The 15,829-nt window shown below is 44.3% G+C and overlaps 1 protein-coding gene across 1 annotated transcript in view; it reads right to left on the bottom strand.

Moving 5' to 3' along the window:
* The window catches only part of LOC147734884 (alpha-N-acetylgalactosamine-specific lectin-like), a 119,342-nt gene extending 108,442 nt beyond the window's left edge, over positions 1–10,900 (bottom strand). Inside the window, exon 1 of the mRNA XM_086953665.1 lies at positions 10,811–10,900. The gene's annotated coding sequence lies outside the window, so the exon portion shown is untranslated. The remainder of the gene's footprint in view (positions 1–10,810) is intronic.
* Positions 10,901–15,829: the final 4,929 nt, after the last annotated feature.

Genomic DNA, 15,829 nt, shown 5'->3' with positions numbered 1-15,829 from the left:
CATGAAGTTAAAAAAAAAATTATGAAAAAAAACTTCTAACTAGCCACAGGTGCGGGGCTGACCAAACACACTTAAGGAGACACAGTAGGAGCATAAGGACATTCACAATGCCAGGACTCTACATGGTGGTTAGGCGGCGAAGGCTCCAGGCTGCAGCAAGGAACAGACGCAGGATCCAGGAGCGAATTTTCCGCCAGCGGGTCACACTACTGGGCCAAACTGATGAGGAAATCTACTCAAAGTACCGGCTGAATGGGGCAATGATTACAAAGCTCATCCGGGACCTTGACCCCCTGATACAGCACCCAACGAGGAGGACCAATGCCGGGCCCACCAATGTCCAGGGCTTGTGCAGCCTGCACCTCCTGGCCTCTGGAAGCTTCCAGGGGATAGTTTCCATTGCAGGGGGGATCTCCCAGAGCACCATGTGGCGCTGCCTAAGGAGTATCCTGGATGTCATGCTGACCCGGCTACACCATTACATTAAATTCCCAACCACCCAACAGGTCTTGAATCAAACCAAGCTAGAATTTTACAACTTAGCGCAATTCCCCCATGTAATTGGATGCATTGACTGTACCCACATCCACATCTGCCCACCCGCAGAGACAGAATACATGTACCGGAACCGCAAGTCCTACCACTCACTGAACATCCAGATGGTGTGCAACGCTAAGACAATCATCATTGACATAGTGGCACCATACCCGGGGAGCACGCATGACTCCTTCATATTCCGGCACAGCGGCATGCACACACGGCTGGCCAGGGGAGACTATGGCGAAGGACACCTTCTAGGTAAGTACACGTGCCAACAAACAGTACATCGAGACCATGTAGCTGCGCATGACAGGCACTCACCCTCTGCTCCTTTCATTCAGGTGACAGCGCCTATGGCCTCGTGAGTACCTCCTCACCCCATACCTCAACCCTGCCACACCACAGCAACGGCGTTACAATGCTGCACACATTTGCACTTGAAATTGCATTGAGCAGACATTTGGGCTTTTAAAGAGCCGATTCTGCATTCTACACAAGACTGGTGGGGTCCTCAAATACCAGCCTGAGGTCTGCTGCTGCATCGTGGCCGTGTGTGCAATACTCCACAACATTGCTACCAAGCGGAGGATACCTGTGGATATCTCTGGCAGTGAGTCAGAAGGGGACATAAGCCAACTGCACATGTGCATTATGCATGCGGGAAGAATCCTGCTGAAGGACACAGGCGCCGCAACCAAATCACAATGAACTGTTTCTAGTGCACCAATTCCCCTCACACAACACTGCACTCATGCATGAGAAATGTGATAATGACATGAGTCGGATTTACGTGTGACCATAAATTCTTATTGTTTATTCACAATAATGTGTACTTCATTTTCTTTGATATGACATGCGAACTGTATTCCGTCATACAGCCCCATGAAGGGGTAGAGGGCTTGCTTGTGTAATCAGCATGGCCCTGCGGGCAGAGTTCAATGTGTCACTGGCGCCTCTGGCCGGACACACCCAGTCGCCTCTCCGTGTCCTCCACAACACTGTTGGCCCGTGATGCTGCAGTGGGCCTGCTGCTGCGGCGGCGTTCCGTTACCAGCAGCAAGTACATGATGCTGTGACTGGAAGTGCCCTCTCTGGCATCATCCCCCCCACCTGCTTGACCATGGCCAGACGCCTGCAGACTCTGCACAGCTGTTGTCACCTGATTAAGGGCCCTGGCGACGTCCTGACAACATTGGACAATTTGCACCTGCATCGCAAGGGAGCGGCGCGAAAGTTGGGAGGTGGCATTTCCAATGATGTGATTGGACCTGGTGTAGGCTGACAGGCGGGTCAGCAGCTGGCGAGGGCGGCGGCGGGTGATATCCTGCTGGGATACCAGGATCTGGCTGTTTTCACGAACAGCTGCCGTCACGCCCTGCATGCATTCTGTGAGCTGGCCCACATTTCGCGCCGTCTTAATCAGCTGCTGGTGGATGTCTGCCTAGTGACGCGCCTGCTTCTGGTGTACTGCAAGCATGCGGCGTTCTATGGTCAGGCCAGGATCCCGTACTTGTACTCCCCTGCCAGCACGTGTTGAGGCGTCACGCTGCTGGCGCGTCAGTCCGCTGGACTGGGATCGCACTGTGGCTGTGCGCCTTGTCTGCCTCCTGGCTGCTGGTGGTGTGGCCTCAACCACTTCCATGGGTGTCACTTGGGGTGGTTGCTGGGCACCTGTGGCTGCAGGGGTGGCCCTGTCCACATGGGGAGGTGGTGGTACTGCTGCTGGTGGCTGAGATGGTCTGGGTCGTGGTGCAGGATGGCTCTCACCCTCAGTGTCCTCAGGGTTTTCCTCTATGTGTAGGGCCTCTCTGTTGGTGCTGGGTTGTTCAGACACACCTGTGAAGTAAATGGGTGAATGATTAATGATATGTATCTTGCACATGAGATGTTGCTACATACATGCAGGTTTGCATTCCCTGACTGGCTTTAGGAATTACTTTCAATTGATTGATTATCAAATAGCTAGCTCTGGAGTCATTGGCATTGTTAGGGGACGGGGTCGCAGTCGCATGGCACTTACCCTGGGATTGTTGGGTGGGTCGGGAGGAGTCCAGCTGGGTAACCCCCACGCAGGCTGCAGGATTTAGGGTGTCCTTCTCAAGGTCTTCCCGTGGAGTGTTGGGTGCAACAGTGGGCTCTCCTCCTCCGGTGGCAAGTCTCTCCCCCAGCCTCTCAGCGATACGCTCTTTGGCACGCCCTCTGAGGTCGAACCACCTCTTTTTTAATTCGTCGATGGAGCGCTGGGTCACCCCGACTGAGTTAACCTTTGCGCGGATGCGCAGCCAGATGCGGCGCTTGTCTGCCTCAGGCACCCTCCGGGAGTCCTTTCCAAAAAGGCGAGCATGGTCCTTAGAGACTCCCTCAATGAGGTACTCCAGTTCCTGCTCAGAGAATTGTATTTTCCTCTTTCTTCCTTGGGCACTGCTCCCTGCTGCTTCCTGGGACATTGTCAGTTGTTCTTTGTGTCCTGGTGTGGTGCTGCAGGTAGTCTGTAGTGGAGCTCTGGCCAGTGCTGCTTCCACTTTCAGGCTCAGTGATCAGAATGAGGGAGGGAACAGCCTACTTCCTGGTTGTGATGTCATCATTGGGCTAGAAATGCGACTTCCCGTTTTTGCGATCTCGCAATTAGCGAGATCGCAATTTGCGATTTCGGTAACTGCGAGTTTGCAATTTCTACATGGTCAACGGACGATTCTGTGATTTTTCTGCGATTTAGCTGAAATCGCTATCGGCAAATGCAGCCGATTGCGATTCGCTTTTTGTACTTGCTTTTCTTGATGCATCCCATTCTGCGAATTCTAAATTGCGATTTGGTATTTTTCGCAATTTAAAATTCGCAGAATATGGGATTGATGCATCTGGGGGTTAGAGAACAAAAAATATCTTTTAAATATCTGCACTACCTTAGCATACATCTGTGCATGGTCATTGTTTACCTGATCAACAGAATCAGCCTATAGGGAAGAAAAGGCCTATACGTGTGATCTGTGATATTTGGAGCAGGAAAGGTTCAGTTGGCCTTTTTTGGGCTGAAAACAATTCTGTGGGAAAAGCTCATTTTAGCCAGCTTCCAGCAAATGGTTCATAAAAGAAACAGCCTGGGATCAGTCTGAAGAAAACTATAGGAAAGATGGCAGACAAAGAAATCAAGACATGAGAGGTGTGGAAAGAGACTGCAGTCTAAGTGCTGAACGAAAATATGGATCGAAAGAACAATTGTCAGAGGTTGTGGAAGAGGAGATATGGTAGCTTGAATGGTAGTAGAATAGGTGTGGTAACTTGAAGTGGTGGTAGAAAAGGTGTGGTAACTTGAAGTGGTGATATAAGAGGAGTTAAGGTATGTAGGGGAGTAGGATCTGCTTCTTATAGTTACCCCCACTTTTTGCTGATGTTTTACTGTTTTCGACTTAGACTGACTGGGATCCTGCTTTCCAGGACCCAAGTCAAGCTGCTTTCTCCTCTAAATTGATTGCATGTACTTTAGGTACACTCCAGATTGGATGCTGGGGTACCCTTATCAGTCCCTTTCATATATGGCACACTATGTACCTAGGGCATAGGTACCCCAGAGGCACTTGGGCTGCAGCATGTATTGTGCCACCCCTGAAAGACCATTCAAACTCACACCACAGGTTTGCTACTGCAGCCCGTGTAAGGTGGTGCATGTTCCCCTTCCTTAGATATAGGTTCACTATATCTTTCCTATATCACTGCCCTAAGGCAGGCCTCATCAATCCTGAAGGCAGGGTGCTAGGTTTTATGTGCGAGGGTGCTCCTACATGAGCAGAGCTACTCTGCAGCCTTCGGAAACTATTTTCCGTGGTTGTTTGTGATGCAGCCAACCAGGTATATTTAAGTGCAATATAACCTCGCGGTAAAAGCTAACATTTAAACGGTTGCTTGGAAACATGTTGTGTTTGGTGTCAAACACCTTGGAATCATACCTCCCCGCCAGTAACTGGCGAGGGATGTATGATTCTACCCTCCTAAAGGGACATATGGGACACACCGGCACATCTGGTGCTAGCTTTCTCGACCTCGGCATCACAAAATGTATGCTGCCAGCCACAGAAACGAGTCTAGCTTCCTGCTGCTGAGGCAAGCTCGAGCAGGGGAAGTCTTGACAATAGGTTTCCTTTTTGCTGTGACCACCTCCCAGACATGATTTAGTGTATTGGGGCTGGGTGGGTGCACTCTGAGACTGTTTGAAGTCGGCACTGGGGCACAGTTCAAACCCGTTGCAGGAGCCAATTGCTCCTGCTCTGGTGTGAAACTTAACAAAGGACTTGGGTGTAACCATCCCTCTGCCCTGGCCTCCCATAGGTGGGTCCCCAGAGTTTGTCCCACCCCTTCCTTGGGTATAAAGAAGGAACCCTGATTACAGGACTTTAGATGTTACCTGGACTAAACTCTTCAAGCAGAAACCAAGTACTTCGACGATCTACAGTACGCTGGATGACTGAAGAATCTCCCTTGGAGTGAAGGAGTTACTCCCCTGCACCTTTATTGCATCTGGCCAGTTTCCATCTCCCAAGCTCCTGAGGACTTCAAAGATTTCTGAAACACAAGATGTAGGTTCCTGTGCATCTCTGGGGTTGATCTACCCTCTCAGCAATTCTGAGACCGTGCAACCCGAATCCCTGTGCACAGTGTCCTTTTGCAGCATCATATGCTTTTTGGCAGTCCCTGGGGCTGTGCTTTGGGCTATGTGTAGTCCTGACCCAGAGCAGTAATTGCACTGAGGATTTCCGGCATACACTCCACAAGTGTTCCATGGGATGGTATTTTGTGATTTAGCTTGAGGTGCTGTTGCGATCCCTGGTTCGTTGGCCTGTGGGTCTCTGCGAAGGTAACTTTGACTTCTCTTGGGCTTTCCTGGTTGCTCCAGATGGCCCTGACTCCCTGTAGCTTGGAGAGTCCCCTGGACCTTGCTGGCCCACACAGGGCCGACTTTCCTCTTCCTGCGTGGGTTGCATTTGCCAATGCTTGTTGGTATTAAATCTGGACACTGACCCCTCAGCACTCGACATCCTTCATGGGACGGCTCACCTTCAGACTTTGGTTGTCGTCAACGTCTCTTGGTCCCCGTGGCTGCAGAGTCAAGCTCCCCGTCATCTCACCTGAAGCACCCGACAGCGGTGGGCATTTGTCTACTGAGCCCCTGGTCCCCCTGAAGTGACCCAGACTCTGTCCCCTCTGCTTTCAGGTTCTTCTCACCTCAGATCCAGGCTTGGATTCCACCGGACATTTTTCATCTTCCCGGCAGCAGCACTTCTTTGAGTCAAGCCATTGAAAACGACAAAGGTTTCTGACATCCATTGACACCTATGCACCCGGCTCCCCTGGGATAGATAACACGGGTACTCTGGTACTCACAAGGGTGCTGGCCTTAGAACCTTCTATGTTCCAAAGGTTTTGCTTGAAGTCCTCTCCGAAGTGTCCTTAATCATTAATTTTCCAACCGCTAGTTTCCCATAGAGTTTTACAGAGCTCGCTCTTTTGTTCTCAGACTGCACCCGTCCTCCGTTTGTCCCCTATGTCACTAGCTTGGGTGGTTCCTTGGGGTCCCAGAGATTCTATGTGCTCTAGGCACTTTGTCTAGTTAAGTAGTGGTTGTTATATGGTCTTATATGGTTTGGTCTCCCCCTGGAACCCTCTGTGTATTGTGCTGTTGTTCTGGTGATTTAATATTGTGTGCTTTGTGCTCTAATCTCATAAAGAGGTTAGAAGAGAGTGTTTAGTAATAAATACATATATTTTATATATTTCTTGTGTGGTTCTCCTTTCATTTGGTTATTCAGGAGATTCTAATCTGGTAAAACAAGCTGCTGTACATTCCTTCGAGACTTAGCCTGAAGGCTTCTCTCCACAGCTACCACTTTCTTTAAAGGTTGTCTTTGACCTAATCATCAAGAAGGGTTGTTTGGACTGGTGCAAGGTGCCCACTTTGATTAGTGGACAGCATATACCAGGCCAACTTCTCACAAGGTAGCTTTGTGACGCCAGAGACACCAGACTTGGGGGCCGTATCTCTTCCCAATTGGAAATCACACTTATAAAATGGTGAAAAACGATTTTGCGGGGTTTTCTCTACCAAGACATGTACAACTTAAAAGTACATGTCCTGCCTTTAAATATATTGCATCCTGCCATTTGTGGTATCCAGGGCCTACCACTGAGGTGACTTATATGTATAAAAAGGGATGGCTAGGTCCTGGCAAAAGAGTTGTTTTGCCAGGTCGACATGGCAGTGTAAAAGGCATACACAGGCTCTGCTAAGGCAGGCCTGAGGTGTGGTTAAAGGGATACTTACTTGTAGGCCCACTAATAGCATTCAATTTACTGGCCCTGGGTACAACAGGTACCAAATTACTAGAGCCTTATAGGTAAATTAAATATGCCAATAAGGGATGAACCAATATTACTACATTTAGTGGAGCGAGCACAAGCACTTTAATATTGGTTAGCCGTGGCAAAAGGATGTATGTCGATACAACGCATACTTTTACAACGCATACCTTTACAACACAATTTTTACACGCAACATCCATTACAACGCATTCCATTACAACGCATGCCATTACAACAAATTCTTTGAAACTACCTTTACAACGCAGTCCACTACAAAGCATACTACATTTACAATGCATACCATTACAACGCATACCATTACATTGCATGTATGGTAAGTATTGGATAGTGTAGGGGTAAAATTACTATTCTAACTCCAGGGGGGTGCAACAGTAGGGTAAGTGTTGGATAGTGTAGGGTAAAAAATTACTATTCTAACTCCAGGAGGTGCAACAGTAGGGTAAGTATTGGATAGTGCAGGGGTAAAATTTACTATTCTAACTCCAGGGGGTGCAACAGTAGGGTAAGTGTTGGATAGTGTGGGTATGCGTTGTAATGGTATGCGTTGTAATGACTGCGTTGTAATGACATGCGCTGTAGTGGTATGCGTTGTAGTGACATGCGTTGTAATGGTTGCGTTGTAATGGCATGCGTTGTAATGGATGTTGTGTTGTAAAAGTTTCATTTTAAAGGTAGTGCGTTGTAAAAGTTGCGTTGTAAGTGTTGTTTACCGTGGCAAAGTGGTAAGAGTCCTTATACCAGCAAAAACAAGATCAGAAAAATAGAGGGAGGCAGGGAAAACGTTGGGTGGGGGAGACCACCCTAAGGGGGTCAGGTCTAACAGAATCTAATCATGATGGGGCACTCGGTGAGTGAGAAATGCCAATATTACACCTACTTATAGGGGTCCTTGAAGCATTTACATTCTGTGTACATATACAACCTAGATAGCCCTTCAAAAGGCTGCTAATCCACCCAACACGACTGCATAACCAATAAGGCTATCCAGAAGCATCCCTATATGAAACATAAACACAACATTTCTCTGGAAAATGCCTGTAATAGATTCACACATCATACACAATAAAGATAAATGAAAGGGAAACAGAATTTGAAACAATCTGTTTAAGAATTATTCAAGGTCACCAGGGCAAGACTCTCTGCAGAACAGAGCTGGCTCTATCAGGGAACCCCCTGAAAGGCTGGTACCCTGGGCCCTTCTTAAAATGCCTCTAGCTGGTTTTATATGTTGTTAGAAAGCGCATACATTAGCTAAATGCATCACATAGACTTTGGCGTGAGCTGTGCTGCCAGAGCTTGCGTTGCCTGCTATTGGACTTTACATGTTTCCCAAGTGATGTCCATGAAGCGTGAGGATCATTAATTCTGGATCTAGGCTACTAGGAGAATGCTTCAGAAGGGAGTTTAAAACCCTAGAACTCAATTTCACTGTCTTGAAAAGTGACGCAAACAGTGCTTAATTTGAGCTGGTGGCAGACGGTGGGTGCCAAGTGCATTTATGTTTGGGGATGAGCACTTATTTCACTGAATCAGATTTTTACTGATAGCAAGAAGGAAAATACACATAGCAGAAAGGAGGAGGTGGAGAAAGACGGACAAAGCATCACAAATGGAGAAAGCAGGTAATTGCAAGAGTGGGATAAACTGTCAGGGAGTGTCCGGTACTGGATTAAAGAGGGCGGTGGTGAATTAAAGGCTACACAGCTTGGATCTTGTGCCGACATCTATATACATCAGCTGCGGTCTTCTGAGTGGAGCTTTCGGCACCCGCACTCAGTCATTTACAAATTAAGCACTGGACAAAAAGCAAAGCAAAGGCATGGAAGGGCATTTACTTTCCAGTGCTAAAGGTACTCTTCAATTGAAAGGTCCCTTTTCTCAGCACAAACAGCACTTTGCACCTCTTTTCAGCCTAATGGATTTTTTGGGGCAGTACTTGGATGGTTATGACAAGTATGCGTACCTTTTTTACAGAACCTTGTTCTGCAAAGTTAGGCAGCCCAAGTGTTAGTGCCATAAACTAATGCCTTCTTGAAGCAGGAGCCAACCAGGAGAAATGTTTTCATTTTGTGAAATATTCCACACATTGCAGTTGTGTTGCACTGCACAGCACACATAAAATGTGTGGAATGTTTCAGAATTTGTCTCTGCATAGGATTTTGTGCTGGAAGGGTAAGCTGCCTCTACAGATCCTATGCTGGAGGAGCAGATATACACCTCTGCACCATGATTGACAGGGTGTGCGTGGCACAAGGCCACCTTTATAGTCGCCACCACAGGATATGACAGCAGCAGGTAATGTTCTTAATAAATATGGCTCTGCGCTGCTCCGCCCTCTTGCACCACGCATAGCACCAACGTTGGATACCGTGCTGCATTGTACTAAACAATAACGATTCTGGCCCTCGGTGTTGGTTAGGGCTGAGCTGGTTGGATCTATGGAGATGGTGGGTGGGTTGGGATTTTAATGTTAGGAGCATGAAAACTGGTCCCCGAAGACTGAGGACATTACAGTGTATGTACACGCTGAGCTATGCATCTAGCACACCATATGATTGATGCTCTGAGTGGAAGGAGGGCTCACATCTAGAAACAGGGCTTCAGCGTAGAAATCAAATCTCTGCTTGTTCTTTGACAACAATCTGAAATGCACTCCTCTATGCTTGAGCTTGTCTTCGAGCACATTATGACCTTTTAGAATTCAAAGAGGGATTCAAGAATACTCCTATAAAGCTATGAGTGTTGCTGATTTCCATGAGCACTTCTGGAAACCATTCTAAATTCTAATCTATTTACTTGGAAAAGAAATTCAAATGTATGACTGTGAGAAGTGTACAACGAGCAGGACTACTTTACTAAGGTAAACCTTTATCTTTCCTATTTGGTGGTATCCTTGCCCATTCTCCAAATACCTGATGTTGTCCTTCGAATAATGGATGATGGTAACTCATGTCTTCTTATTCTGCTTAATCTCTCAGCGGCTTTTGACACCGTCAACTGAACATCCTCACCTGAAAGATCTCCTGGGATTCAGAAGAACTGCAATTCATTGGTTTGTAACCCACCTGGTAAACCAAAAGCTAGTGAAGGTGGACCACGCGCTGCAGCTGTCCCTCAAAGGACTTAGGTTATGGCGGGCAGGCTCTTTCAATTAAAACAGCTATTCAGGGCCGGCATCTATGTTGATGAGGCTTCCTAAACCAATCCTGAGTTGATTCAATGGTGATGAGCTTGGAGAGAGTGGTGTACAATGCGCTGTCGTAGAGTCTGACACGCACCCATTTTAAATCATCAACATTATCATCAGTCACTCCTCTTTCCTCCGCCCTCATTCCTTATCCCTCATTTCTCAGCTGTCCCTCATCACCCCCCTACCTAACAGCTCATCCATCATTTCTCATCCCTGACTCCTTAAGCATCATTCCTCGTGTCACATTCTCCAGCCCTGAACCCTCTCTCATCAATCCTTACGCCTCATCCCTCAGCCCTGAGCTCTCACTCATCTCTCCTCCTCCATCTCTCCTCATCCCTTCAGTTCACATCGATTTATTTCCAAAAAATCCTTTTTGCAATCAAACATTACAGTCTTTTTTGTCTTACAAAGGAGGCCATTCCTGAAACACTGGTGAGCATTTGCTAAGGTTTGCGTAGATACATGACAATTTCAACGTCACGTTCTTTTCAAGGATGGAGTCTCCTTACTGAAGCAGAGTGGAAGGCCTGGACAAAAACACATCCAAAAATGCACCTCGACAAGACACAATAAGCAGTTTTGTGGCACTCTGAGTAGAAAAAGAATGGGTTTTGTGAAATGGTTGTTAGCGCTATGTCTGTTTACAAGTCATACATGCAGACACACAGCCTGATGCCCACACTCCCACAAAGACGACAGACTTACCTCACAGAGCTGCCTGTGTAGTGCAGACTTCAGAAGAGCTCAGCAACCTTTTGGCCTCAGAGCTCTCAGTGCCCTCTTATATTTGCAGTCTGGGGCACTACCTAGAATGACTTCCTCCTTCATGAATTGCTCAATCCCCTGCTCCTTAACCATAACATGAATGCAATCACTGTTCATTTTTTTATAATAAACAATGGCAGGTGTGCCGCATAATTGCAGTCAGATGAGCTAAGGCGGGTTCCACAGCTTATTAACTGCAGATGGAGGTTTAAGTGACTTTTGTTTTGCATTTCCTGGATTATAAAATGCCTTCCATTCTTAAGAACGTAAACTGTGACCGTTCAGATGCCCCTTCTCGTCCTTACTCCCTCTTGTGAAGACTGTAAGCTTTCTCCATGTTGAAGAGAATTTTCCATTAAGATTTTCCCAAATTGACACTTCCTTGATGTGTCTCACAATGAAACAGTTATGTAGGCATTGACGTATGTACAAAAAGAAGCATTGGCTTGGGACTGACTGTGAGAATGGATGTTCGAGCTACTCTAAGACAGAGCAAGGTTTTTATAGACAACCATCATTAAATGTCATTTCTTTTAGAAGTGATATTTCCTGGCATTTGACTACTGGTATCCTCTGATACTACCCACTGTTTAAAAAGGTCACACTCTTGCCCAAGCCCTGGCACCTGCTTCAGCTAAACGCCTTCAAGATCACTAGTTTCATTTCCTTATGTCAAACCAAATACTTGGCCTGCTGTGGCTAATGCGAAGAAAGCTCCCAGCTGTGTTTACCTCCAGAACCTGGTTTTCCTATAGTGGATAAAAAACAATGTATTTATTTTATTTGAAAAGTTTTATAAAGTGCAAACATGACCCGGATGGGTATCAGAGTGCTGTACAAAGATAGGGAAGCGAGGGGAGGTAAAAAACATGAGTACAACACCAGGGAACTTAAAGAACAAGAACAAGCAACAATATATCTCGTGGGACATGTGAGGTATGAGGAAAAGCAGCAGGTCATATGGAGCACCTGGAAGACACAAAATAAAACATTGAACAAATGTAACAACCCATCTTGTGTGACGCGTAAATAACCAGAAGAGCAGCAAGTCTAAAGAGCGCATGGAGAGACAAAGATGAAAACTTAGGTATAAAAGAATGTCAACAGGAAATAAAAGTTATTGAAGCTGGCTTCAGGCCTATTGCTGTAGATGGTCATCCTTGACTTGCTTTTTTGAATGAGGAGGTAGAGGGGTTAGATTTGATCTCCGGAGAAAGAGCATTCTAAATTCTTGGTGCAAAACTAGGGAATGTGCGGCTGTAATTTTTTTTTTTTAATTTTGGGGTTTTTGGGGTAAATTTGGGGCTATAGGGAGTTGGAGCTCTTAGGGTCTGATTCGAACCTGATAGTTCAAGATTTTTTGCCGGGTAGACGGGGTATTGTACTGAATAGCTTTGTGCGTCAAGCAAGCAATCTTGAAACTGATCCTTGCTTTGATAGACAATCAGTTTAGTTGAGTTAGGCCAGATGTTATATGGTCATGTTTCCTGGAACCAGTGATGAGTCTGGCCACAAAGTTCAGAGTGGTCCTTAGAGGTTCCAAACTAGCCGGGGTCACCATTCCATACTCCAAGTGTTAGATAACTAGGGATTGGACTGCACACTGAATGTCATCAGAGAGCAAGAATGGCTAGACTTTCCTTAATATGTTGGCTGATGATTGGCTCCCCTTGTAGTTGCACTGAAGTGATCTTGCATATTCAGGTATTTGTCCATGAGTTATGCCGAAGGATGTCGCAGGGTCAACAACATGAAGGATGCAGTTGAAGGCTGTAAGTTGTTTGAACCAGTCTTGAGCGGGCGCTGAGTTGCTGCGAGGGGCAAAGGAGGAATTCTGTCTGAAGAGTGTTTAGCAAAAGATGATTATGAGTCAACCATCGTTGAATTATTTGTAGCACACAGTTTAGAGATTTTATGTTATCTGGCGAGGAAATTTTCAAATACAGTTGAGTGTCATTGGCAGACAAATGGTGTTGAATGTTAGAGTGATTCAGAATTTCAGATAGTGGTTCCATAAAAAGGTTGAAAAGCGTGGGGGAGAGTGTGGAGCCTTGAGGCACTCCAATAGAGATAGGGGTGCTGGTTGCAAGGGAGTAGTAAACTTTGATTCTTTGCATTCTGGTTCGTAGGAAAGAGGCAACAAATTTAAGACAAGGCCAGATAGCCCCATTCTTTTTAGAAGCAGATCAGCCAGGTTTACATGGTTGATTGTGTCAAACGCTGAAGACAGATCAAGAAGGATCAGTTGACAGGGAACATTCTGGTCAAGAGATCTCAAGGCAGGATGTATGTCGTTACAACGCATACTTTTACAACGCATACCTTTACAGCGCCTTTTTTACACCGCAACATCCATTACAACGCATTCCATTACAACGCATGCCATTACAACAAATTCTTTGAAACTACCTTTACAACGCATTCCACTACAACGCATACTACATTTACAACGCATACCATTACAGCGCTTACCATTACATTGCATGTATGGTAAGTATTGGATAGTGTAGGGGTAAAAATTACTATTCTAACTCCAGGGGGGTGCAACTGTAGGGTAAGTGTTGGATAGTGTAGGGGTAGAAATTACTATTCTAACTCCAGGGGGTGCAACAGGAGGGTAAGTATTGGATAGTGTAGGGGTAAAAATTACTATTCTAACTCCAGGGGGTGCAACAGTAGGGTAAGTGTTGGATAGTGTAGGTATGCGTTGTAATGGTATGCGTTCTAATGACTGCGTTGTAATGACATGCGTTGTAGTGGTATGCATTGTAGCGACATACGTTGTAATGGTTGCGTTGTAATGGCATGCGTTGTAATGGATGTTGCGTTGTAAAAGTTTAGTTGTAAAGGTAGTGCGTTGTAAAAGTTGCATTGTAAGTGTTGTTTCCACTCAAGGCATCATCAACAATGTTTCAGTTTCAGACAGTTTCAGTACTGTGACCTGCTCTGAAACCTGACTGGTAAAGATCACGGAGCTGAAACTTTTCAATGTGGTTGCAGAGCTGTGTGTTAATCCATTTCTCAAACAATTTGGCCAATGTCATGATATTGCTTTATTTAACTGAAATTGTTAGGGTCCGCTAAGTCTGCATTTGGATTTTTAGGGGTGGGAGTAACATGACCCATCTTGAGGTAATCAGGAATCCTACCTTTAACAAGAGATTCATGGATGATCCTGGACCAGAGTGGAAGAATAGCCGATTTGAGTTCTTTGAAAAGCGTGGCCTGTAGTGGATCGTTGAAGTGATTGAAAGGTTTTAAAGAAACCATAGATTGGAGGAGCTCTGCATCATCTGGAATTATATGCATTGTTATATGGGAAGGTACTCTTTGGGGTAGGAAGTAGGTGCTCTCACTGAATCACTGACAGAATTTCGACTACAGAAATATCGACCTACAAGAATATCGAGTCAACAATATCGAGGGCAAAAATATCGACATCCTATCTACAACATGGTAAGTACAAAAATATCGAAAAAAATATATTGATGTCAAAAATATCGATGTTAAAAATATCGTATTTTTTTTTAATATATAAATGTAAAATTAAGTCTATAATACTAATAAATAAAATAAACATATTTAAAAGTATCTAATAATGTTTAAAAGTAATAAATAATACATATATATTAAGAATACATTAATTAAATATATACAGTAAATATGTAATATATATGCACTGAACAATAAGTATTAATAATTATTTTACGAATTTATAAATTAATGAAATATATTCTAATTTACTAACACATTTACAAACATAAAAGAGTAACATAAATAAAATGTAAATAATATAAAAAATAAAATAAACATTTGATATTTTAACAATTAATTAAATAAAACGTTGGATAGCGTAAGGGTAAAAATTTCTCTTCCTACTCCAGAGAGTGCAACAGTAGGGAAAACTAACCCTGAACTCAAAAAACACCCCTTTACCCAAGAACTGAAACTGACCCTGAACCCTAAGAATACCCCTTTACCCAAAAACTGAAAACTGACCCTGAACCCAAAAAATACCCCTTTACCCAAAAACTGAAAACTGACCCTGAACCCAAAAAATACCCCTTTACCCAAGAACTGAAAACTGACCCTGAACCCTAAAAATAACCCTTTACCCAAAAACTGAAAACTGACCCTAAACCCTCAAAATACCCCTTTACCCAAAAACTGAAAACTGACCCTGAACCCTAAAAATACCCCTTTACCCAAGAACTGAAAACTGACCCAGAACCCTAAAAATACCCCTTAACCCAAAAACTGAAAACTGACCCTGAACGCAAAAAATACCCCTTTACCCAAAAACTGAAAACTGACCCTGAACCCAAAAAATACCCCTTTAACCAAGAACTGAAAACTGACCCTCAACCCAAATAATACCCCTTTACCCAAGAACTGAAAACTGACCCTGAACCCTAAAAATACCCCTTTACCCAAAAACTGAAAACTGACCCTGAACCCTAAAAATAACCCTTTACCCAAAAACTGAAAACTGATCCTAAACCCTCAAAATACCCCTTTACCCAAAAACTGAAAACTGACCCTGAACACTAAAAATAGCCCTTTACCCAAAAACCCAAAACTGACCCTAAACCCTAAAAATACTCCTTTACCCAAACTTAATTAATATTATTTAATTAGCAATTAATTATTAATGAACAATAACAAACAAAGTAAATATATTAGCACATTAGCTGTAATTAATATAATTTAATAATTAATATTATTTTCCCCCAATTAATTAATTAACAGTAACTAACAATTATATATAAATACATAACTCTAATTAATGTAACTAATTAATATTATTTATTTCCAATTAATTAATAACGTTAAATATGTACAAAATTATAATAATTAATTAACTAATTGATATTAATTACTTCCCAATAAATTAAATATACATTTTTAAAAACATATATTAATTAATTAATTATTATTAAATTACTCCCCACCCCATTC

This window comes from Lissotriton vulgaris, chromosome 1_2 (genome assembly GCF_964263255.1).
Source record: "Lissotriton vulgaris chromosome 1_2, aLisVul1.2, whole genome shotgun sequence".
Taxonomy (NCBI): Eukaryota; Metazoa; Chordata; class Amphibia; order Caudata; family Salamandridae; genus Lissotriton; species Lissotriton vulgaris.
The sequence above is the reverse complement of the archived record's forward strand: the minus strand, read 5'-3'. Positions and strand labels throughout refer to the sequence as shown.